The 26,684-nt window shown below is 32.3% G+C and overlaps 1 non-coding gene across 1 annotated transcript; it reads left to right on the top strand.

The window, feature by feature from the left end:
• Positions 1–11,426: 11,426 nt before the first annotated feature.
• On the top strand, positions 11,427–11,542 carry LOC123715858. Its single transcript, XR_006754493.1, has one exon. It is a non-coding gene; the product is annotated as a U5 spliceosomal RNA (small nuclear RNA).
• Positions 11,543–26,684: the final 15,142 nt, after the last annotated feature.

The following is a 26,684-nucleotide window of genomic DNA, read 5'->3' as shown; positions in this document are numbered from 1 at the left end:
GGAACATGGTGTTATGGTTGCAGCTCCTTACAAACGTTGTGTAATACAAAAAAGAACTTGGCGATTAAAAAGAGTGGCGGAGAGTTTATTGCCAGTTCTTCTCTTCCGTTCTACGCCCTTGATTTGAGAACTGGCAGTAAATTTAAAATTTAATTCGAATTTAAAAAGCATTTAATGTATATTTCTTTTTTTGACGTTCATAAGTGTACATTGTGTTATCTATATGAATAAATGATTTTTGATTTTGACTTTGACTATATAAGTGTGAATATAAAAAGGAAACAAATGTATGAACTGCTGCCGTCACGAACTTTGTTACGCCCTAATAGAATTTTTTACTTAGCCTACCTTTCTTAGTAGCTACATACCGATATATACGTAAAGTACATTTTGTTATGCTACCCCATAGAGGTTTGTTCGCTTTTCGGGAAGAAAAGCCTTAGTACCAAAATAAAATATTTTTTTTCCAAATTTTCCTTCTTGTCTCCTTAAATTGAATTGTTTATGTAAACAGAAGTAAAAAAATATTTATTTCTAATAGTAAATTTTATCAGAACTAACAACATAAATTTAGCGAATTTATAATTAGTTAGGTAAAATATAATATTTTATATATTACTATTATTCTGTACACAGTATTCTGTGTTAAATTAACAGTGTCTTAATATTGCGATCACGCTCGATTCAAACATGATTTTTTCATGAAGTTAGGCACCATCAACATTAGGAAATAAATACGAGTTTGCATTTAATTTGTAGTTAGCTTCCGTTTGTGTAGCATACCAATTTGTTAATGAAACATTTGAATAGTTAATACTGTTATGAACTAACATAAAATAAAAATAATAATTATTTGCAAGAATATGGTACAAACATGTTACGGTGGTACAATTTTAAGTTCGCATATTCTGCCACACATAATGTCGTGAAAATTTGTCTTAAAAGGTAGAACAATGTAACAATTACATTATGAGTTTTATCATTATAGTTAATTCTTATATTTTTTTATCACTACATCATCACTTTATTAAATTAATATTACTCATAATGTTTCCCGCAAATAGGCATTAATTCCAAAAGTCGTACATTAAGTCGAGTCAAAAACTGTAGTATGAATTGAATGATTTTGGTAAATTATTATATACCTTCATTGCCATAAAAAAAAATGCTATATACGTCATTAAGACATATTCGAATATAGGAACTCATCCTGTATGTGAATGAGAATTCTCGACAAGAACAGGTTTCTTTCATCGGCTATCTATGGCGCGTCAGTGTTTAGATTTGTTTACGACGTTTTACGTGCAATTTTAAATCGTTTGAATGGTTTGACTGTTATAAATTTACAGTTTATATGTCACTGGCATTATTATATATATATGTGTGTTAATGATTTAAATATGTTCGACGTCCTGGTGGATAGAAAAACTGTGTACAGTTTGTGTCTCCACCACACCGATTTCCTTTATATTAAGAACACTTATACAATACATAAATACAAAAGGTGATTTTCCTATACAATTCCAGATTAATTTTTGGCATAGCCAATATCTCCTGTCTACATCGAGAGTGGTCCATTCCAAAAAAATCATAAATATTTATATTTTTGTGAACGAATAAGGACATTTCTAAAATATACATGCAGGTAACAGATAACATTTTTAGCTTCTTCAAGGTACAAAGGAAATGACACAACTATATACATAGTTTGTTCTATTACATTTCATTCTTTTAAAGCCTTAATTAAATGTCTGACTGAATTTCCCCTGTATTCCAACTATAATTCCATATCTAAGTATAGATGAAACATATGAATGATAACCGCATCATGGTTAACAGTTTCCCTTCGTCGTTTTGATACAAACGAAGCTGTCTAATTTGTTCTGTATTTTTCAATATGTGCTTGGTAATTACAAAATTTTTCCAGTGTTATATCCAAAAATACGCACTCATTCATTAAGTCTGAATTAGTGTTTTTAATTTGTAAATCCATTAATTGTTGTGATGTCTTCAAAACTCTTTTTCGTTGATACTCATTTTTTATATTATATATTTGGTGATTTGTTAGCCGGGAATTAGCACACTTTCCCTTATTCATTATGTTTTAAGTCTCTCAAATAATATTATATACAATAATTATATATTATTACTTATTGTAGGACTCTAACATCGTTTAGGATAAGTTAGAAAATAATAGACATAGTATTGTCTTTTATTTGTTAATAAAAGCTTTGTTAATAAGAATTTTTATACATTTAAAGAAAACTTTTTTAACGGATTGAAGCTATGTATTATTAAAGCTTTGTAATATAAACTTATAATAATTTTACATAATTTTTATTAAAATAAAAGACATTTTTTAATTAATGAAAATATAATCATTTAACGCACATCGCTTTACAAACTAAGGCATAACCCGGAGATGACCTTTATTTATGAATCGTTAGAATATTGTTATCACTTTGTTTAAAATAAATGTTATTTCCTCATAAGACACACGCAATTGAAGATTACAGCGCGAAGCTCAACAAAATTGGAGTTTGCTTTGAATTTGATTAAAAACCTTAGCGATGCGCTTAATACGAGCCATGTGTTCCGGACATGAGACACACCGGGTGCAAAATGATACTAAAATAAATAATCTTTTATTTATTGCAGTGAATGTTGACATTACAATAGCCTTGAGGCTATTGAACTCATTGACACCTAAGACTGAAAAGGACAAAAGCATTTGAACTAGTAAATTAGTAGTTCACGTTAGTCTTAAGTGCTTAACAGTAAGTAAAAGAATAGAACAGAATGCCTACCCTTTAATAGAGACTGTAAGTAGTGTTATAGGACACTTTTTATTTTAAAAATCCTTATTAGTAAATTAGGTAAGACTTAAATTACTTATTAGTCTAAAGTTAGGCTACTTCCAATATATATAATAATATTACAGTAATGACATCATAATGGCTTCTGGGGAAAAATGAATGTAAGAAGTATAGAACAAAACCAAATGGAATGTTCAGGAGGAGACCTTTGCCCACAACGAGTCACTACTGCAGAATATTAAAGAATGTAAATAACAATAGCTAACGTAGAGTAAGTGTAACAAAACTAACACCCACTTGATTTTAAATTTTGATATGAATTTAAATCAAACTTTCTCGTTATGGTGGCCAATTTTCTGACGCGGAGTGTCAGTATCAAGTTTCGACAGACAATGCATGTTTATATTTTATGCTATATAATTTGTGTACGTGAATGGTTTTTACGCTAGGTTTGAGCTGAGCTTTTGCTTGTTTTTTTTTGAACTGGTTCTTGAATATAAGCTTTCGTTTACAAGCCATCGTTTTACTGACGAGTTAACATACAACCGTTTATGAATTTCACAGCTTGTTCTTATGGAGACACTATAATCACAGTATATTGTAATTCTTGCCTAGAATCAACGCAAGAAGAAGACTGATACTTTTGTCGTTCCACAGTCCTTAACCAATCTAGGTAAACATGCGCCCCTCAGTAGAATACTTAGGAATTTTAACCAATGTAATTGTAGATATGGTCTTGACGTGTATTATGACTCACTTCCTAGTTTTAAGAAAAAAATTCAGTCATCTCAGCCATAAGTCATGAAATATTTTTCACGTTTCCATTTATTTATGTTTAAAGATACAAATACTTAAGTAAACTCTGTCCGCTATCATTTATTAGAGTCAATGTTGTGTACACCTATTATTAGATTGCATGCTAGAGTAAAACCCAATATTGTTAATTAGAAAATGTATACATGTAATCTGTTGGTATTCCTTAATAAATAAATAAAATAAATAATTATTGTCTAAATACCACGACGCTGGCTGTGTAAGGCAAGTGAAACGGCACTTATTTCAGGTCCTTGAACTTATGGAATGGTCGAAATTGTTTTTTCTTTCTTTATGGATGTGAATAAACCACTGTCATTATGATATCGTATATCTTTGTTGTAGATAAGGGCTTTATTGAATTTCAAATAATCAGCTCAGTGTGCCACTGTAGTTATAGGCTGGATTATTCTAGCCAGGTAGTTGAACAGGTAAATTGAATTTCAAGTTGTTTAATCTCAAAAGTTCTAGTAGAATTAGACGTTTTATCCATTCGGGATGTCCTGGAATTTTACTTAGGTTTAATTTATTACAACGATTGTATTACAAGTAGTTTATTACTGATTTATAAATTTGAATTTTGGACATAAAAGTAACTCTAAATAGGTGAATGGCACCAGTAGTGTTAAGAGAAGAACTATGGCTACTTGTTTAAATTTGTTGCTTGAACTTTAAATCCCGCCGAGTTTGGTGACCATTGTAAGTGATGGCAATAGTTTGTCTGTAGTTAATTGTATTTGTATAGCATTTAATACTGGTGTCAAAGATTAGGAGACACTTTAATGGACTAGTAAGATGTAGTGTAATAATTCTTCTTTTTTCTTTAGGAGCCAATATTTTAGCTGTTAGCAACTTGAGTTGTCAGGTATCTTCCTCTAGTTGTAACAGATCTCTGGCACATCTAATGCCAGTCCACTAGCGTATAGGACTTATAACAATAGCATATTTTAACTATTAAATTTCCAGAATTTTCCAGCTCAGAGTTTCCAAAAACAAGCCTAAGGATAATTGCGGGAAACGTTACATAGTATGGTGTCGTAAGTATACAAAGTAGTTTCATTCCGAAGTGGGTGATAGCTACTCCAATGTTATTAGCTCCAAGTTGTAAACTTTTTTGAGTGCACAATTCTCAGTCTGGTTAAACTTTTAACGAGTTACATTAAATTGGCCTCGCGCTGGCTTGTTATGTGTCCCGCAAACGTACAACTTTTTTCTGGTTTTTACCAACTTCGCCTGAAAGGGGATACTGATTTTCTTTGTCGTGCTTTTAGGTTGATTAGAACTTATAATATGTATTGTGTACATATTGTGGATATATTGTTCTCGTACAGGTTACAGTATTGTCACAATTAGGGGCTGTACGTGCTGTTAATAAACGAAGGAACTTACTAGTTGTTGTTGAAATCGTTGCAGTCACGACCTAAGAGTAAACTCCAGTCAACGGCCTTCTCTTTAGCCTTTTAATTGGGATTTTTATAGTACTGTTTTTAACTGCTAATCTCTTTTTATGTCAATCGATGATATAAAGTGAAAAACGACTTTTTTAAATTTCAATCATCTCTATGACCCAGATACTACAATACTAAGCTTGATGAAAACTGAATTTCTTTGTTATTTAAAGTTAATAATTCAACGACACATAGCTATCGTTTACGTAGGTTTTTACTGTTGTATATAAAAATTAAAAGAGTTCAGAAAGGCAGCAGAAAGTCATACATGTAAGTTTGAACTAAAGCCTCAAAGGTCAGTCGTCGTTAAATAGCAAGAGCATGTGGAAAACACGGAGACGGCCGCAAAGCGAACGGTTTCGATGGAGCGTAATGAAATGTACGCTAATTTCCGCTTCGGGATTGAGGTTCAGACCAGGAGATGGTACAAAACAAATATTTTAATTTAAAAAAGTTACAGGCAAAAATTCAAAGATTAAATCACTCGACAATTTGATAAAAACAATAGCAAAGAATTACCTAAAGGATAATAATCTGCGGTCATTGATTTCAGTGCGTGATATTGTATTTCAGCAAACCTATCAAAAAAATTAAAACAATTTTGTGTAGTGTGTTATGTCTGTATATTAGTGACGTTTCGTGCTTTATAGTGAGAATATAAAAATCTTTTATATAAAAATATTTCGGTAGTATATAATAGATTGGTGTTTGTTCTTTCTAATTATACTAATAATGACCAGTAATATTCTTTAAGGTCTTTAAGGTGCTAATCATAAATAATAAGCAAAGAAATATACTAAAAATGACAGTTGAAGTATTCAATGATTTTATGTCTTTTCAGAAATACAAAAATTGTCACCTGGTTGTTATATTTATATGCCTGCAGCATATATATATCCAGATGCCTTAAAAAAGTGTGTTTCATAGCAAGATCCAATCTCTTTTCTTCTTTCTTCTTTAAAAATATTGTGTAACATTTTGACACATATGTAGGTGATACGAAGTTTATCTTGTATATAAATATATATTGAATTCAAAACTAAGTGGTTTACTGTTATGGGTACATGGGATCTTAAATCAGGATTAACCTTCGCATTAATAAAAAAATGTTTTAAAAATTAGCTCTTAGACAAGTCAAACATCACACGGAACGATGGCACAGTTAGCCGTTACTGAGAAAGGTCTAATAAATTCCAGTAGGACCTTACATGCTACGGTATAACGCGTTCTCATATTCTTTCACAAAGTTCTTTTCAATTATGTTAACGAACATTGCTAAAGTAGTATTTTTTTATGAAATACAATTCTATTAGAAATATTTATTTATTTTAAATTTGCATAAAACTACCATTATAACATAATAATTGATTTTAATTAAATATCAATTGATGATTGATAAATATCACTAAAGGATTAAAAAAAAGACCCTATATACGAATTGGCGAACCGAAAAAATATCATCATAGTACAGGCCCTGCAGCCGATTGCATTTCTAGCCTTTCTGTTAAAAAATATATTTAACTAGCTGCCCCCGCGAACTTCGTTTCTCCTTAATGTGGTTTTAGTTAGCCTTAATACCATGACACGAAAGAATAACTTCACTGTATTATCGTCACTATAATTTGAATTTTATTTGCACTTCAGTCTAAGTAACACGTGGTTGGCTATGCTAACACCAAAAATTAAAAAGTAGAAATATATGAATTTCATGGTATTTCGTTTACTACAAAATAAATTTAATTTATACTTTAGCCTCAATGACACGTGGTAATCATGATATTGAATTGTAGCTTATATGACACGTTTGTCTATTTACCATAGCAGTGCCATCTATTGATTACTTACTCAATCCAGTCGAAAACTATCGACATCTGTCAGAATCTTTTGGAGTAAACAGATAATTGTGACTGTCAATTAATTATAGACAAATAATTTGCAATAAAATAAAATTGCGACTATAATTAAAGATCTAAGCTATCCTATCTCTTAAGTTGGACCAGACTGCTCACGGTGTGCCAATTTAATTTAAAATCGGTTAAGTAGTTTAGGAGTCCATCGCGGACAAACATCGCGACAGGAGATTTATATATATCAAGATTTTAGCGGTTATAAGTTTAGGATTAATTTGACAGTAGTTAAGTTCCCAATTAGGCATAAACAGACACATTTTATCTTTTATTGATAGCATGCAATTGCAGCTTTGTCTGCCTTATGAAAATTTTGATCTAAGATATGCTCGCTTAGGGAATGTTCTTAGAAATCAACACCACTCCACAGCTGTAAACCAGAAGCCTAACAGAGATTTTTATAAGTCACCTTTATTCTCCAGTGCTGACAAAATGAGATAAATGAAATATACGAAAATATTAAATAAAGGCGAATATTCTAAAATTCCACATTAAAATAATAGTCTTTTTTATATAATTATCCATTTAAACCACAAATATTAAACCTAAAACTATTATATGTTTCGATTGGAAAAAAATCTGTTTGTAATTGGTAGTATTCATTAATGAACGAGAATGATTTTAGCCAAGTTCATATTATATAAAGTACTGCCTGACCACAAAAGGTCACGTGGGGTCATGTTTAAGTCAAGATGGCGTTGAAAGAATTAACCGCTCTTAATATTCACTAATATAATTAGGTCGTCTGTAACACCTGGGATTTCAGGCATTCTTTATCCTAACTTAATAAATTAAAAATATAATTATAAAATATATTATTATAATATATAAAATAAATTCCTGATATTTAGTTTCATATTTGAACTGAAGCATATTACTCAAACATATTAGTTTGTTATGTTTAACAACTTAGTTTAAAGACATCGTTTACATTACGATCTAGCCTACCTTAAGACTAATAAGTAATTTAAAACTAACGTAATTTACTAAAAAGGATTTTTACCAAGTGTCCAATAACACTACTTATAGTCTGTATTAAGAGGACACTCTGTTCTTATGTAAATTTTTTCCACCTACCACTGTTTAGCACTTACGACTATCGTTCACACAAACTTATTCACTAATAAGTTTATAACATATGAAATGTGTATGTTATAAGTTAGTTATAACAATTTGAAGTTTTTTTTGTATAAAAATATACCTGTATACAGTGAACTAGTTGTTAAGGATGTGATTCTTAACCACGAGATCTTGTTCGAGCCCACTACTCCAAGCCTCGAGCGGGTGTTTACCAACTTATTTTCCTACGTACGCAATTGAAAACTTCTCACCATAGAAATACCTATACTTCATAGCTCTTAAAGAAAATTATCAATGGCTATTATACTTTCAAGGCCTTACCAAGGTCACAAAGCACTCATTGGGTAAGTTTTTGAGCGTTTAGTGTGACTTCTATGTCAACGTATTAGATTTATCATAAGGGAGTCTAAGTTCGCGCTGTCTGGGCTATTTCTCCATTAATCCTTGTGTTAGCAACTCTGATTAAAAAATTGTTCATCAAGTTAACACAAAGCCCACCTATATTTTTTTATTACATAGGTAACTAAACCTATCGCAATTTGTAAAGGATAGATGCTAGCAATAAACGGTATCTAGTATTTATCGATATTGTTAGCAAAGATTGATGTACTCTTATGCAGTTTCAGTTTGAATAATTGCCTCAGCCGATATGAGTGATGATGTCACATCAAGATGGCTTCCAACGAATGGTGGGATTTCGTTGTAAGCTTTCATTTATTTCCTAGTTTTTGTTAGTATAAATTGAAAATTTATATATGTTGGCATAATTCAAAATCGTATAGACTTTGTAGTAATACATATACTTATTTATGATAATAATATTTACAAATACTAAATAGGTATAGGGTAAAATGATGAAGTTCTTTAGAGAATTTTACCAAATAATAATTATTTTATTTTATTCATGACAGAAATTTGGTTGTGACAAAATTGATCTAACGCTCGTCCCCACAGTAGGGAGTGCTTATATTTTTGTTAACTAGATTTAAATTATTCAATGGTAAAGGTTTAATTTTTTTAAAGAAGTAATCAAACAAAAGTCGTGTAAGACTTAGCCTGCGTGAATGTATGAGTGTGTGAGTGGGTGTGTAATAATATACTCTGTACTTGAGAGTTGTTATAAAAGCGCTGTGTGTGAGTTATTTTTTGGAACCTCTAAGTCATAAAAATATATGTAGTAGGACCTCTGCAGAATCGAAATCCAATTTTTTATGCGTTTTGTGAGTTTATAGCTTTACATGTCATCCACAATAAATAAATGAAACACATCCAAGAAGTAAAAAGTAAAAACTTGATATGTATAGAAAATATCTCAATCTTACGTTACTATCAAGTAATCTTGCCCGAATAGTTCATACGTATATAGTGATTCACCGCAGCCCGGCTCTAAGCTTTCACCTTGATGAGACCACATAACTGTGGCTTTCGATAAAAATGCCTTATATGTCAAGAATATAAAGGTGAGTGCCAAATAATATTGTGATATAAATAAAATATATATTATAAGAAGTTATTTACTTCAAAAGCATTTGGTAGTCTCACTGTATTATATCTAAGGTGTGGTCCAGAAGCAGCAGCTGGTGTTTACTGTGCCAAACTTCGAACTTCGCGAACTGAAGGTAAACAGCCCCGACTCGTGACTCGATCTTCACCATTACTCATGTTAACGAAAAACCTCACTGCACGAGAACTGTAGCTGCAGTTAGAAACCATATATTATCCTTTATACTCGCCAGACCTTGTGTCTGTGAAGTAACCTTGTTTTATGGAGACCATATTTATCGAAACCATAAGAAATGCTCTGCTGTGATCGGTAAGCTGGCATGTTACGCCTATAAACAAAAACGTCGAGAACTCTTTCTAAAAACTAGCAGGAACTATAGAACTATTGTGCGTGCTACAAAAACTCAATTTTTTTTGGTACTCTGCTGTTAAGTGCCTGGTAAGACCTTGCTCCAACAGACAACCATTTATGGCAATTTTGTACGTGGTTGCACCGTTTGTCAAGATCCCCAGAGATACTATCATAATTATTAATTAACTCGAGATGGCAGTAGTTAAGTTAGTTAGTTTATAGATAATATTTACATTATTTTAAATAAAAATGATATATCAATATATCAAAACTGATCAGCAATTACATACCCTTAATATTACGCATGTACTTTTCACAAAATTTAAAAATACAAGTGTAATTCAAAAACCGATTATCTATTATTCTGAGTCGTTTGCTTACAGGAAAGCTACTTGAGGAGTCAGCTAAAACACATTGGATTATTTTGCCTCTTACGGGGATTTTAAATCCTTCTTAAAATAGCGCTGCATAAAATCAAGGAGCTAAGTAAGGCTGGTGGTATCGCAGAAGCGAGAGAGTTAGCGGGTAAATTTGGAGTTGCAGGTATTCATAGTAAAGTATATATGTATATAGTATAGTATATAGTATAATGACATGACGTTCTTGTAATTATGTAATTATTAAGTAATTACCTATGAAGCCCTATCAGTTTCACACATTATGATTCTAATAAACCAAAAAATAGTCATATCAAGGCATATGTATGCCAGTAGTAATAAACATTTTATCTGTATATAGCAGTGTTGGCCTAGTGGCTTCAGAGTGCGACTCTCATGTCTGAGGGCCTAGGTTCGATCCTGGCTGTGCACCAATGGACCATTTTTCTATGTGCGCATTTAATACCGGAAACCGGCTAGCCTTAGATCCAAAAAGTCGATGACATGTTTCAGGCACAGAACGCTGATCATCTACTTGCCTAAGAGACTGACAAATGATCAAGAAAAAGATACAGAAATCTGTTGCCCAGACCTAGAAAGGTTGTAGTTTTTTAAAAGATTAGTTAAGTTGTTCTTACATTGTCGAAAGCCTAAACAGCGATTCCATATAGTTAATTATTATTTAAATTACTTAAAAATTTAAAACAACTCGACCAATTGCTTCTAAATATTTACATGAGACAATGATACTCGTCTAACAATAATTTTAATTTCTTCATGTGTTTCTATTAAGTGATACTCAAACTTGAAACTTTAAAGGCGCCTGTAATAAAGTGGAAGCAAATATGCCGAAAATCGGTATTTACATATTTGTCCTTTAGTTAGGCGGTTTGTGTAATGCATTTTATGGTAATGATTATAATTTGCTTATGTATCTGGATGACTTCACAACAACGTTGCCTTCAGACTTTAAGCAAATTAAGTGAAGCTGGCATCAAGAATAATAACCATACAGTTTTTGGTTCAAATATACGACACTAGATGGCACCACTATGCATCATATTATTTCGTAATCGCGCAAACGAAATACCGGACGAAGGGTACAATTTCTAACTGCGATTATTAATTCATTACTCTGGTTTCTCTTCAAAACGTATAAATCTTTCGCCTTTTACTAAAGATTTCCGTGGAGGGGGACACTCAAATGAGTCTAACTTAATTTTTGACGCTCTGCCTAGGTAGAGCTTATTAGTTATTATTAAAGTGATTTCGAAATACAAAGCCTAGTAGTGTTAATAGTAAAAATTAATAATATTAGATTTCAGTTACCTTGAAGGCTAAAGCTAAACAGAATATTTCCGTGGCAAACTTATTACTTTTATTGCTATGTAAAACGTTTCAACTAAAACAGTGAAGTAAAGATAAACTTATAAAATAAATATTTTTTTCAATATCGTTATTACGTACTACATTATTTGCGTGAATTTACTAAGAAATTATAATACATTTTTAATCGTATAATTAATACATCTCGTTTCTCACCAAGTCAAACAACATTGGGTAGTTACTACTTGTAAAAACCATAGTAGGTAATTTTATACGTATCAGGTCTTATAATCGCTTCGCGTGTGGAAGCGATCAGCACATTAGGTGTTTAGCGTCCCGGTAATACGCCTGGGAACACTCTCTAGCCCGCAGGTGCGACTGCACTAGACTCCCTAGCTATGACACTTTTATTTACAAAAAGATTTTTCATTTTATTCTATTATGAAGCGTTTCTTTGATTTACGTGTTGGAAAGAAAATTACTGGGTAATAAAATTCTTTATACTGAAATATTGTTACAACGAAAAACATTCATAATATTGCTTACAAAAATTTATTTAACCTTCCAAAATTATTAAACATGTGGAGCGGATAGTCTGTAAAATTTATGGTTTTGCTTTGGTGACTAGAGGGTAATTAACCTTTTGAGTTCGAGAAGATTTATTATTGTTTTACCCAAGATTGAATACTGTTTTCCTTAAATATACATAAAAATTATATTAAGTATAAAAATTTTAATCTTACAAAATTCAATCAGTTGCCCTATATATTCCTTCCCGTGGTCCTGCTTATTATACAATAAAAGATAAATAAATAAACGTGAATATTGTATAAAAAAATCATTTATTCAACTAGTAAAACAATACATAACATCGTTCCCATCAATTCAGTTTACAATTTCTGCAAAACTACTTGTCTAAAAATAAGACAGAATCCCGGCGTTCGGGGATTAAATTAACATTGCTATACTTGATGTAAACTTTTTTCCACGATACATAAATTTTTATCACAAACTGAAAAAAGGTTTTATTTGTGTCAAGCTATTACCACGGAATGTCACCTTTTAAATATCGAATAATTGTAAACATATGTAAAAATTATATTATGGTTCATTAACTAATTGACTTTCCAGAACAGAAAAGCCAGGTGCGATCTGGAGACTAGATAAATATCATGAGGACAAGCCCACCACAATTAACACAGATTACAACCATTAACCATTTTGTAGGTGAGGATAGTCCTATCATATTGCTTGTATTGATTGAACTTGTTGATTATAATTGAAGATTAATAGAAATGTCTCGAATTCAATATAATATTCCGGAACACGATTGACTAATGAACTAATGAGAGCGTGTATTTGCCTGATTGGGATCTGATTGAATATAGCAGTTGTATCTTAGATTATCACGACTTGCTGTCCTGTGCGCAGGCAATACTTGATCATCGGTTAAAGGAGAACGATGTGATGAGAAAAGTCGAAGTGATGAGAGGATTCTAATGATTATGTATTATATTATTTATATGGATTAACTATGGTAATTGCATTTGGTAATCGTTACTTGCAATTTTTTTTTTCACTTCTTGCACCCTTAGAATTTCTTTTTATAGTATTTTTTCCTTACTAGGGTTGCATGGAGATGACTTGCTAGCGATAAGACCGCCCGTTACAACCCTTATAATTAATTTCATTTGTTTTTATTTGTATTGTAATGAAGTTTCTATAAATAAATACCTAAGCCAATCTAAAAAAATTAGATGCAATCTGACACTAAGGCCCAAATAGGCGAGTCGCCATTAGATTGTTATTCAAGCACATAAGACTTATACGGCTATAAAAAAGTAATAATCAATACCAAGGAACAGATAGAAATTTCAAACCAAGACCGAGTGTTATTGAAATAGAATTAATGAAATAGACGCTAGAGAACGTCCTGACACCTCATGAGTGACAAAGTACTGACATCATTCTGACCTATTTTTTTTATTATAAACCCGTTCGAGTTCCTATAGTAGCAATTGTTCCATCGGGAATAGATGGAAACAACGATTTGTCTTCATTTGTGCGTTCTAAATCGTGTCGTGGATGCCAGTAATTGATTGAATGTCGATAGGATACAGTGTAAAACGCTTTGTTCATATCACCTAGATCTGCATGAAAAGGTCATTAGCCTCATTAGGCATATAGTAACGACTAGGTCTGACTAGTTTTATTATGCCAAATATATTCTTAAATCGAGATATTTACAATCAAGTAAAGTTATGTCAATGGCGTTATAACCCGTGCTTGCATATTTCTAAATGGTACATCCTTCTGTGTAACGCGCTTACGATTTTGTAGAATATAAGAGACGTACTGGTCGACTCTTAACTGTATATTATTTAATATTAGATAATTTAAAAAATAAAAGGATATCCCACGGATATAGTACATGCTTCTATTGATAACATTCCTCGACGTTTTAAGGACTGTATTGCAGCCAATGGAGACCACTTCGAATAAGCATTTTATATTTATGTATTAAACGAATACACCGTAAAATAAATAAATATTATTTGCCATATATATTTTTTCCAGTTTTTGTTGCAAGACTAGGTGCATATACATTAATAGGGTCCGGCACCACTTGTTTCGCTTTTCGCCTCGTGCCCTGTCACTATGTAACCTCACCCAGACATAGTATTATGATATCCTTTTATTATTATCTCAGAAAAGTGTGACCATAACCTGAGGAGTAGTGTTCTGAATGGTGACTATGTCAGTTAGTATTAACAGGGTAGGAGCAACGAAAGAATGACGAATGAATGAGTCATAGAACGACTCGTGACGACACGTGAGTTAATAGTCGTCATTAACTCGTTAAAATACGGAAACTTGCATATTTAGGATACGTTTTGCGTCATCATCGATACGACTTCATACAGCTTATAATGATGGGCAAAATTTAAGGCAGGAGAGGGGCTGGAAGACGAGTAGAAGTCGTGGTTGCGGAACGTATGGGAGTGGACTGGCATCGTATTCGCCGAAGAACTGTTTAGACTAGGGCAAGATACCCGGCAATTCAAGTTGTAAACTGCCAATCTTGAAATAAAGCGGCACCTGAAGAAGGATGGTTTCAAAAAAAGGAGGAAAATTAAAATACTGCGTCACCCACTTAAATACAGTCACTTACGGAACAATTGAGTAAACAAAAATATATACAAAAACTTCTAGTAACGCGTCATATTCGGGCTAAAAATTGCGCGTCACCCAAAGGGAAGCTCTTTTTTATTTTTTGACTTCCACATCAATGCTGCTAATTAGTGTTCACTACATTCACGTCGTTCATCATATTTTGCAGCAATATTCCGCTTACGGATTTTTAAAAAACATACGTAATATATTTTCGTGTTTTTCACTGAGACAAGCTTTTGCTTACTAATATTCCTTGAAGGGAATACTTCGAATTAATGTAATAAATACGGGTATATACCCGTATTTATTTATGCCTATAACGGAACACAGAACAGATACAGGCCCGGACCCTAAAGATCGTAGCGTCATTGGTATACATAACTTTTTATAAAATAGGCTAGATTAGAATAGAAATAAAACATTTATAAAACGAAGAATAATTTAATTTACTTGTACATCGTGTATCAAAAAAATCAATATATCGTATCGATAGCGTGAAAGAGGTGTAAGTCAATCTAATTCTGGATGGGTTACAAATAGGTCACAGCGAGACCTGGTGTTAAGCCCTCATTAAAACTTGCCCGAACAAATTGATGAAACTTCAAGTAAATACGGATCTTTTACGAGATACACTTTCGACTTTACGTTAATGAATTAAAAAGTTGATTCCGTACAGAGCTATTGAATGTTGCTTATATAAGCCAGATTAGAACCAAAATATTTATATTATTCATTTTAATAGCCTCCTGACCGCGTCTGTATAAGCGCAATATCAATGTCTACCAATAGATAATGGAGAGGAAGGCTTTGGTGAATAAATAATTATGATTGACTGATGACTGGTGAAGTAACGAAGATGTAAGTTTAAGGGGTCGGAAGGTGCGCTGCAGCCTTAACTAGTAGATGATGATGCGAAGTGCCTATAGAGATGTTTCAGACCCACCTGTTGACGACTTCCAACGTTCTTTTTTGTGTAGCAGCGGCAAAATCGGGCAGGAGGTTAGTAAGAGATACCGAGGTTAAATTTACCGCCGCCCATAGACACTCACATTTCCAGAGGACTTGCAAGTGCGTTGCCGCCGACCTTGTGTCGAATTGGTTCGGACATACATCGGTGGGCAGCTGGTTCCACATAGTGGTGGTGAGCGGCAAAAACGCTCAGTTGATCGACGGACGACGAGGTGATACGGAAAATGCTTCACGATGCTGAAGAGATTGGCGATTATGCAAATAGAAGATTGCGAAAAGGTTCGACATAAACATTCTATAACGATACGATTGTATTAACAAGTGAAATTGGGGCGAAAATCTATTCAGCTGTAATACTCAAGTCTAAATAAAACAGAGTATCTATATTGTTAAATTGTTACGTAAAAACAATAAAAATATAATATGACAATAATATAGATTGGAAATCCAGCGAATCCGAACTAAAAACCTATACAGTTCATAGTTATTTCTGCATTTTAAGTAAGTTCTTACCATAACCATATCATTAAGTACCGTATTTGTTTATATTAACGTTTAATATCAATAAAATAACACTTAATGGACTCATTTGGTTCGAATCACCGCTTGCAGTTTGGCAGAATTGTTTTATTTAAGGCGCAGAATTACTTTAAATTTTTGGTAAAATTGAACTTTTTTAAGCTTATTAAGTGTATTATGTATCTAGCGTACTTTTAGTAATTATATATGGAATACTAGTCTATATATTACTTGGAATGCCCCTTTGGCTCGCGTAGATACCGATCTCGGGGTAGTGGAAAGTCAACTAAGTCGGACTATAGATATGTTTTTGTTATCATAAAGTTTTAATTTATTTAGTTTTTATTTACTTCCTTTCAGATTACAGAGATTTTACTTTACAACGAATATACACATCTTATACATTTTTAAATTCGTAACATCATATATCAGGTATTGAAAAATTCTTGATTATTATATTATTGAATAATAGCTACATTGTCAAATAATGGTAATAGACTGAATCCCACGGTACAGGCGCAATGATTCAAAAGCAAAAGAAGACCACTGGTAAAAACCATTAAGAAGCGCCGCTATATACATATAAGTTTAGAGGGTAGCAGTGGAGAATCTCTCCGAGGGCCCTCGATGCTGAAGTTATAACGGTGTTAGTATTTTTAAATATATAAAATGTGTGTTCGTCGTTTCGAATATATGATGGGTTATCGTTAAATGAGTGTTATAAGTATAGAGGTACTATCTGCATCATAGATAGGTGTCAATTGAGAGATGTCACCATGGTCGGGTTGGCCTGGATAATATATAGCTTGAATAAGTTGATAACTTAGAGACATTTAAGTACATTACAGTACATGTAATTGGTACATACGTCTACTTATGAATTATGTAGCTTACACCTGGACGTACGAAATAAAACACTGTATATTCCATATACTTTTTTCTGTAATTAGTTCGGCATGGTAATAAAAACATTTGTACGTATGTACTAGCTAGTTTATGCTCCTGTTACAAGGAGAAACTTAATGCTTGGAATAGGAATTCCTAGCATGTACTGTTTGACCTCTTCACAAGTCGCATTGTATTGGACTCGTGCGAGAGTATACTCAACGTAAGTACTATTTGTGAATAATTATTGTCTTAGAAAAATGTCTTTTTAAATTGTCTATACGACGACAAACTTATGAGGATAAATATGTGTATGTTCATGTACGTTCCACTGAGGTTCTGCTTGCATCTGAAATTGTATTAATAAATTAAAGACGCATAAATTTTAAGTGGTTAATATATTCTTTATTGTTGATAATTTCATTGTTTTTTATGAATTAGAAAATGTCTGTGTAACATAAGGTACTGTTTGTTCAAATTTGCTCCTGTCTATAAGTTTTTAAGATGAATAAGACTTAACCTATGACATAACCAGATTCGATTATTGCATTATAAAAACTGTTTTTTTGTATAACTTGCAGAAAATTGCATTTATCATTGCTCTAGTTGCAAAATGACATAAAATCATTTTTTTTTATATTAATATAACTATTTACGTCTAAAAACTAAATTAATTTGTCTTTGTATAAACTAAACAAGCGGCCATCTTGTTAAAACGTACTTACACGGTTTGAAGCAGCTTAAACTTGAAGGTAACAGATTTAAATCTGCCATAACAGTAACGAGTGTCTCCTTAACAAAGTTGGATAATATCAGAACTAGTTCGCATTCGGCGATAACCGTTTATAGCTTCATTAAAACTTCCTACACTTATTTAAGTTTTGTTGAGAGTCGAGATTGCACCAAATTTCATACGTTTCCTCAATGCTGAAACTTAATTGTCTAATATAGCGTTTATTGAAGTATTAAGATTTTTTAAAACAAAAATTTGTTGTGTATTAATTACAACTAAACCGTTGTAACAAACTGCTGTAGGTTTAATATTAATTATATTAAACTTATATTTTTATTTTGAAATTACACACAAAACCGTTTATTTTTCGCAAAATTTTCTTATGTCGCATTGTCTCCAAAAAATAATATATTTTAAGCGGAGTGGTCGAATTAATATAACCAGATAAGCATATAATATTTAACCACATTTATTCCTTGAATCATTCATCCATCTTTACAAAAGATACACACACTGACAATTTAATACAGAAATTACTAATTATTTTTCCCCACCACCTCTTATACGTAGACTATAGGCCTCCTCCAACTGGCTCCATCTCTATCTTGAGCATCTTCCAATCTGTTTAAGCACCGTGCAAGAGGACGACGTTTCATTCTTCTCCCTGGTGGCCCTTTCCACCTTGTTAGTTAAATAAGCATATAATCTTTTAAAATTACCAAATCTTTGCTGATTGGAAATAACACGAGTTCGGAAAGTTTGTTTCGAAAATATCTAACGTGAAAGTTAATACATTAAACATTAACAAAGCGAGTGAGACTAGCGTGCCAAAGCCGGATAAGTTTTAATGAACCGGTAACGACTTGAAACGTACATCCGGGTCTAGTACTCACTACAGAATTCATACAGAATCGAGTTGCGTGTCTTCTTAAGATATGATATATAAAATAAATGTATAATAATAGATAGTACCGGTGACCTCAACCGGTGCTTTTCTCGCTCAACCAAAAATCGTAATACAGTAAGGAAATGCTGCCAGCGTTAAGGGTCACAGAGACCAAACTCTTTAAATTTGTTTTAATTTTCTATTTATAAATTTTTTAAATTATTATTTTAACTATGTAGGTTAAGAATATTTAAAATAATATATATTAGGGTGTTGGAAATAAATATGTAAAAAAATACTTTTTAAACGGATTGAAGCTATTAGCTATAATAATAATAGTATTATTATTATAAACTTACAATTATTTACATAATTTTAAATTTAATTTTTTTCTTTCCGACGTTTCGCGTGCTTTACAGCGTGCGTCGTCACGGTGACGGTGAATAAATATGTAATTTATAATAACTAAGAATGAAAAGTTTCGTGAAGGGTTGTTGTTTTGCTTCCGAATTTAAGAATTGTTACCGCTGATGGTGATCGGGAGTACCGAATAAAAAATGTGGCTGATTCACTTTTCCTTATGTCAATAGGAGAAACGAGGATAAAGTGCTTGGTGGGACGAGGCGTAGATAGCAGTCTTCTAATGTTTGAAGGTCCATAACCATATGATGGGGGCTACGATTTGATTTCTGTAATCATTATGTAAAAGCCAACCAAAATATGTGAGTACCAAGCAAAATAAGGGGTTTTAGGTATGGCAACTGCTAAAGCCGAGTTTTTTATTTATTGGAATATACAGCTCCTTCGTATGACTGAAATCTTATTTGAGCCTAATCAATTTTTGTATCTCAGTTACACGGATTATGGCTAGTTTGTATTTTTAATAAGGATTGTTATTATCAAGAAAAACAACAGACTAATTCTTAAAAGTCCGGCAACGCACACGCTGGTTCATTGGTATGGAGAGTGTACATGGGAGGTCATTGAACATCAGCAGAGCGTTCTGTACGTTTTTCCTGTGTATAAAACACGAATATTAGCCACGGGTAAGTAGCCAAAACATTTTCGCTTAAAATGTTATGTCAACTGATGTTATAAATTTTGTTTACAACAAAATAACATTTAGACACACACTTTAAAGCTTCTAGCCGTAGAATAGTAAACAAAATGAACACAAAACGATCGATTTCTTGAACAAAAAGATATTTTGCAATGCAATTATTTCAAGCGAATTTCAATAAAACACGAGTACTCAATGCACAAGAAAACAGTAAAAATAAACCTTATACAATACCACAGTTGTTATGTGCCGTTGTAGTAAAGGTGCTTGTACATGATACTGAAGTTTTAATACATAATTTAATTTATTATCAGCATAGCATGAGAGAATGGTGTTAGATTGTAAGTGCTCTGAGAATTAATTTAAAAAAAAAAAATATAGTTGTGATAATAGCTAATACATATAGGATTGGTGTATCTGACGAAAACCGGCATGATGGCACAATACACTAAATTTTACGTCATACGTCATTAACAAAATAACATCACTTGAAAATTGATTGACATAGAAGAATTTCTATATTTGTTTCATTATTATCAGGTCCATCCTCTTTGACAGGTAGGTACCTGAAATTGACCCCAAAACTGGCTTTTACGCTATGTACAAATTAAACACATATTAGCAGTGTTGGCCTAGTGGCTTCAGCATGCGACTCTCATCCCTGAGGTCGTAGGTTCGATCCCCCGCTGTACACCAATGGATTTTCTTACTATGTGCGCATAATATTAGCTCGAACGGTGAAGGAAAACATCGTGAGGAAACCGGCTTGTCTTAGACCCAAAAACTACCAATTCCACCAACCAATTCACAAACGATCATAAAACAGATACAGAATCTGAGGCCTAGACCTAAAAAGGTTGTAGTGCCATTGATTTTTTTAGAGGTAGGACAACTGATCAATAGTATTCATAAAAAAAGCATAAGAAAATTATCCTATGTACAAGCACCATTAAAAATATTTCTCTAAGGACGGCCAGCTTGGCTATTGTATTTTTATGGTAAATCAGTGTACACAATAGATCCTCACAATATTTATTTAAATCTAAAATATCACCAACAAAGACCTGAATGACATGAATTTTTAATAAAAAATTATATTTCTCTGCCAACATTGTGTTAGATTTGGGCATAGCATTTGTTCTGCGTTCATTTTAAACATAAAATAATGGGACTATGAAATTTTGAGGCAGGATATTTTTCTGCTTTTCATAGCTTTTATATTTGTGTTAATGGAAATACGAGCGATTTGTTTAGAATATTGTCAATTGCAAATGTTTTTTCTGCGTAAACTGCGCTTTTGAATCATAACTTTAATTTTTTTGAATTTATCTACTACGGATTGTGATGAATATGTTGTATCAACGTCGAAATAATGTTAAACCTGTTATTTATAAAATATAAACCTGAGTAATTGTACTATTTTAATGTTGAATGAACTCTTTCGTTTTCTACTGTCAAACTGTCCCGTGATGAAAACAGCACTTTTCTTTAGTTTCAATTGTGGTTTATTTACTAAAAACGCTGAGTATATATACCCTACCTATATACCTTGCGTTATGCGAATCATTTAGATTGCTAACTAAGGGATAAGTCCTTTATGTTACTTATTTAATATCAGTTTCATGATCACGTTCTTAATGCATCTAATAAATAATAAATAATGTTATTGTTGTTGTCCAAAATGATTGGATAATATAAAAATTCCTTCTAGTATAGGCTTAAGATAAAAATGCAGGTAAAAGTTTTTTTCCGTTGCAACTTTCCCAAGCGTGTCTATATGTCACTTCCACCACCCCTCACACCTCCGAGACAACGTCAATGTTAACGTCAAATAGTTTGACACTTCACAGACAAAAGTCTGACAGATAAAACAATTCTTTTTGCTTTACTCCTTGCAAATAAATAAAAATATCAATAATATAATAAAGATAGGTACAAAAATGAATAATTATATTTTTTTGTACGCTTTTCGTATTTTGGGTGATAAAGTGCCGCATAATCCAAAAATCGGCGAGAATCTATTGTCTAATGGTTAGGTTATGGTTACACTAGGGTTTGAATGCTGACTAACATCTCTCATGAAAGTTATTAAACTATAATATCTCGTAGATGAATTCCCGATTAAGACTTTTTACAAAGACGTGTCCCAATAAAAACCTACGTAGTCAATGTTAGTAAAGGCTAAGCGGCCCTTAAATCGTTAGTAAATTTGCACTTTATATGAGTTTTATACCGAAAAAGATAATTTCAGATTTTAACTTTGTTAGCCAAATTTCGGCACCTATTAAATTAACTTTTTAATTATTTAAACACATATTCTTGATGATTTAAGTAAAAACAACATTGTGTTAGATATTCTGTAGAGTAGTTAGTAGAACGCATTAGCCGAGATGCAAGCCAAGAGGTAATCAATGTCAGCTGGGACGCCCGCGGTTTGGCCCAGGTACAAGGTACTCTAAGAGCCATTAAGTAGACTGACTGGTGCCTCTGACTTTGCTTATGGTAACTAATTATTTATTTCCAAGTAGATAATTGGCATACACATTTATGCGTTCTAATGTAATTTTTTGAGCCAAGTGGTTGGCTAGCAACAAATAGGAATGATATTTTTTTTATTAGAAAATCTTGTAACTGGAACCAAAAGTTATCTTCAGATTATATATCTTCAGGTTGTGTGTAATAGTTTCTATTGCTATCAAACTCTTTATAAGACCTTTATCTTACGTACGTAACTCCTAATTTCAATTTCGCTTGAGGAAGTTCGTTCTTCTACTGTTAAATCTTGTCCACCCCGGAAGTTACTACGGTTGTAAAACGTACATTAGTATAAATATTAATAAAGATAATAAAAAGATCAACAGCTCAAACACTAAATCTTCATTATGCAGCTAATGTTGCGATGAACAAAAGTTCCTACCTATAATTACGTCCCAATTTACATTCTACCCTCATATAATCTTGTTAAGCCCGCGGATCATAGTGTTACCTTTGTTATGGCGTTACTGATTAGTAGGGCAACCCACAGAATATTTTCTGTTTATTTTAAACACAGCCCAGATTTCTTAGGATATTTTTTTATGGAAAAAATCATTAAGTAAGTGCTTATATCAAGTGCCGCTCCGGTCATCTGCAACGCAAGTAAGCAGTCGATCAATGAAATGAAATTGAATGAACATTATGTATCGTAATTTTTCAAGTTCATCAAAGTCCATCAGTTTAACCTAGAGTTTCTGTGGAATCAACAATCTCTCAAGTTGTTCAATATCAGGACCAAAATGTTATTTTGCAAGAAAGTAATTAAAAAATAAACTGCCTTTTCTTATTAAGGTAAATTTTACGATTTAGTACGTATTTTTATGTTGTAATTATTGCTATTTTCAAAATAAAGATTCACTTCTTGTTCTACGTTGATGGACATGTAAGTAGTTCATGTCAAGCCATGTCTAATTCCCTGCAGGAAGTCCTGTCTTTACAAATGCAAATTGAACGGAAGAGCAAGCTTTCACTTTCAATTAAATGAATAATTACGTAGTCAGAAATACTCCAGGCTTTGGAGTATTTTTACGTTGCGATACGTGACCGAAGAAAGTGAGCATTATATTTGATTATTTGAATCTGATCTAAAATCAAACCAGGTGTTGAATAGTCTTGATGTATCCCTCTTAATTCAAATTCGGAATATGGGGATAATTTCAATTTCAGTTACCAGTTCAGGACCCAAAGGAATATGACGTGTAAGCCCTTGAGTTTCAGATTAACATGATACGCTTAGGCGCCAGACGCACGTATCCGTATCTCAAACATGTTGACATGAACTATCTACTAGTCTGCAACATACGGTTGTGACATTGAAGATTACAATTTTTTATTTATATAGTAATATTCACCTATGCTTAGTGTGGAATTATTAGCAATTGAACTTTTGTTGACTGGAATTGTCTAGGAATTATTTATGTGAGCTGCACTATTTCTTTCATTTTTTATTCTTTAATTACGAATCGAAGAGAAGTACGTATTTATGTTATGTTATGGGACGTCGCCATTTTCTAACGTATTTTTAAGAAGTGTGTGTTGAAGTAAGACAAGTTGTTTGCAAGAGCTCTGTAAAAAACAATGTCAGTTATAAATAATAGCTACTAGCCGACGATAGGCAATATTGTTTGTTTTTAATTTCATTAAATCGAATTTGTATTGTATTGTTAATAAAATTAAGTTGAAACAATAATTATGATTGTGTTTGTTAATTTATAGACCCTCAGGTAGATGACAGATACACGAAGTGTCTCTTTTGCATCAACATAAATAGAGTTAAGTTTTTTTAGTTTTAATTATTAAATAAACGAAATGGAAGTAGACTGAAAGCAGAAACAGAGCAAATTTGTTCACGAATTGAGGAGTGTTTAAGGACATTTTAAATAGCTACATGATGAAACAACATGATAAAATTAGTAGGAGTAATTATTATATATATGTAGATCGTTTATAACGCATATCCTAAGCAGCCTTCCGAATACTTACTACTAAGACTAGTGGATAAACTAGTTGCTCAACCACTCTTGGCTTTGACCTCAGATTTCATATTAGTTCTTGATCATTGCCTTTAAGTAGGTGTTCAGCCTTCTGTGCCTCACGTATGATTTTCTTCACCGCACAAGCAAGTGCGCACGTCAAAAAGGCTATTGGTACCCGGGGTCTCAACTTACAACCTAAGGGATGAGAGTTTTCGAATGACTAGATTGCGAATAATGCTTCTATATTATTACGTACTAATATTTTCTTTCACTTTTAAGTAGGAGATAAATCAATATGAAACCTTACATGTGTGTGACTATGTTTAACTGACTTTAAATATGACTTGCATTTATTTTTGTGTGTGTTCCAGCATAGTTCTAGGGCTACGCAATTTTGGGATGTCATTGCTAAAAATCAAACAGATTGCAATCGTCAATTTGTTTACATATTAAACTGGCTTGATAACCGTTCATATTCACAAGAATCGTGTTACGACATCGATGTAAGCACGTTCTCTATACAATTAGACAATACGCCGTATATAAATAACTTATGGTTTAATTCATGAAAATCTGTGGGACAATCAACAATGGACTGACGTTTGTTTGGTTAATATTAGATTATTGTTAAAATAGGTTTGTAAGGGAATGTATACGTTGTGTTGTTATGTATCTAATATATTAATAAATGTTTTAATTTTTGTCTTAGTTATTACTTACTAGTGATATGATCTCCGTTATAAAACGAGTATTATAGTTCAGAAATTAATATGGATTATTCATAACAAAGTCACTTGGTATAAAAATCTAGCAAGTTTTCATATGCACAAAGTTCTGTGTTCACTTTTGTAATGGTAATCTCTATGTCTAAGCAGCTTACAAGCTTGTTTGCATTTTATAAGCTCCTGCATAGAATATTGCATATAAAATACTATATCTTGGTCATGGCATTAAGGTATTTTATTTGAATTTGCCGTGTGCGATTATCGAAAAATTTTAACCAAAATCTTTAGGTTAAATTTGTATATTTACTAATTCTGCGAATTTTTAGCTTACACAACTTGATCTGATTAGAATTAAGTAATCAGCTTAAGTAATTAAAATTCTATCATATTTATTTGAACACCATCAACACTGTTAATTTTCTATGTTAAGGTTTTTATTTATATATATATTTTTCATTTTATTTTACTATTTTTCCTCCTAAATATGTTAAAATGGGAACTATCTGATATTATGAAGGCAAATTAGTAGGCGTATCGCTAACCAGACCTATGCAACTTCCTCAGAATCGAGTAGCCCGCAATATGACACAACTCATGAGGGAATTGTTTGTATCGAATAAGTCCCATTTGTCCACCAAGCATCCGCTAATATGCAGCGTATATATATGAATATTAGCATTATTTTTAGGGATTATTCGTCAAGAAGGTACGGTTTGGAAGGTAAGGTAATCCATCTATTAACCCAGAGAGTGTAGAAGAACATTTCCTTTTGGTTTGACAGTTAAAATCCCCACTAATCTACAATTACCAGTCCACTAGACCGCGTAAAAAACTTTATTGCATCGTAAAGTTTTATAATTCACTTAACGAAATAATAGCAGTTTTAAGTTAAAAAAAATATTTTAATAAGCACCGCGGCAGTCTCCAGGCGTTCGCACTTTTTTCTTTGGTACTTTGCGAAATTAAAAACTGAGAAAAATTTACACGAACGTTTTATAAGTTTTATTTTACTGAACCTTTCTTTGAGTTTTAATAAAAAGGCTTGAGATAACTGTTTCTGTTTACATCTGTTGTGAATTTATCTCGTAGTTATATAAACGAGACCAGTCGGGTTAGTAAGAGAAATGTTGTTTTGATAACTTTTGTGCCTTTAATTAAAACCTATGTATTAAACACAAAGTTTATGTTATTGCTTGGAACTTAAGTAGTAATAGATACTGAGTGTTGTGTGTGTTTGATACTTAAATTCTTTTCAGCTTCAATTTTCCTCAATGTTTCGCTTTACGCAGATGTTTTCGTTTTATGTTTATCCAATAATAAAACAGGGGTTATCCATTACTTAATTAATAAGCTAAATTTACAAAGAAAATAACGATTATCTCGTTAAATTCCTTTAAAAATAAGTATTATTTTTGGTCCGAAATAATAAAACAAAATATTATGGCTAGTTTTAAAATATTTTATTTCTTCTTCTTCTTATCCGGTACACTCTTGACAGAGCGGTCGTGATGGCTATTTAGTAGTGGTAATCAAAGGAGCAGATGTGATGCGCTTCACGACGTTTCGCCATCGTTGCCTATTAGTGGTCATCCTGCTATAC

Source organism: Pieris brassicae, chromosome 10, assembly GCF_905147105.1.
Source record: "Pieris brassicae chromosome 10, ilPieBrab1.1, whole genome shotgun sequence".
NCBI lineage: Eukaryota > Metazoa > Arthropoda > Insecta > Lepidoptera > Pieridae > Pieris > Pieris brassicae.
Note: the sequence above shows the minus strand (reverse complement) of the source record. Positions and strands in the feature narration are given on the sequence as shown.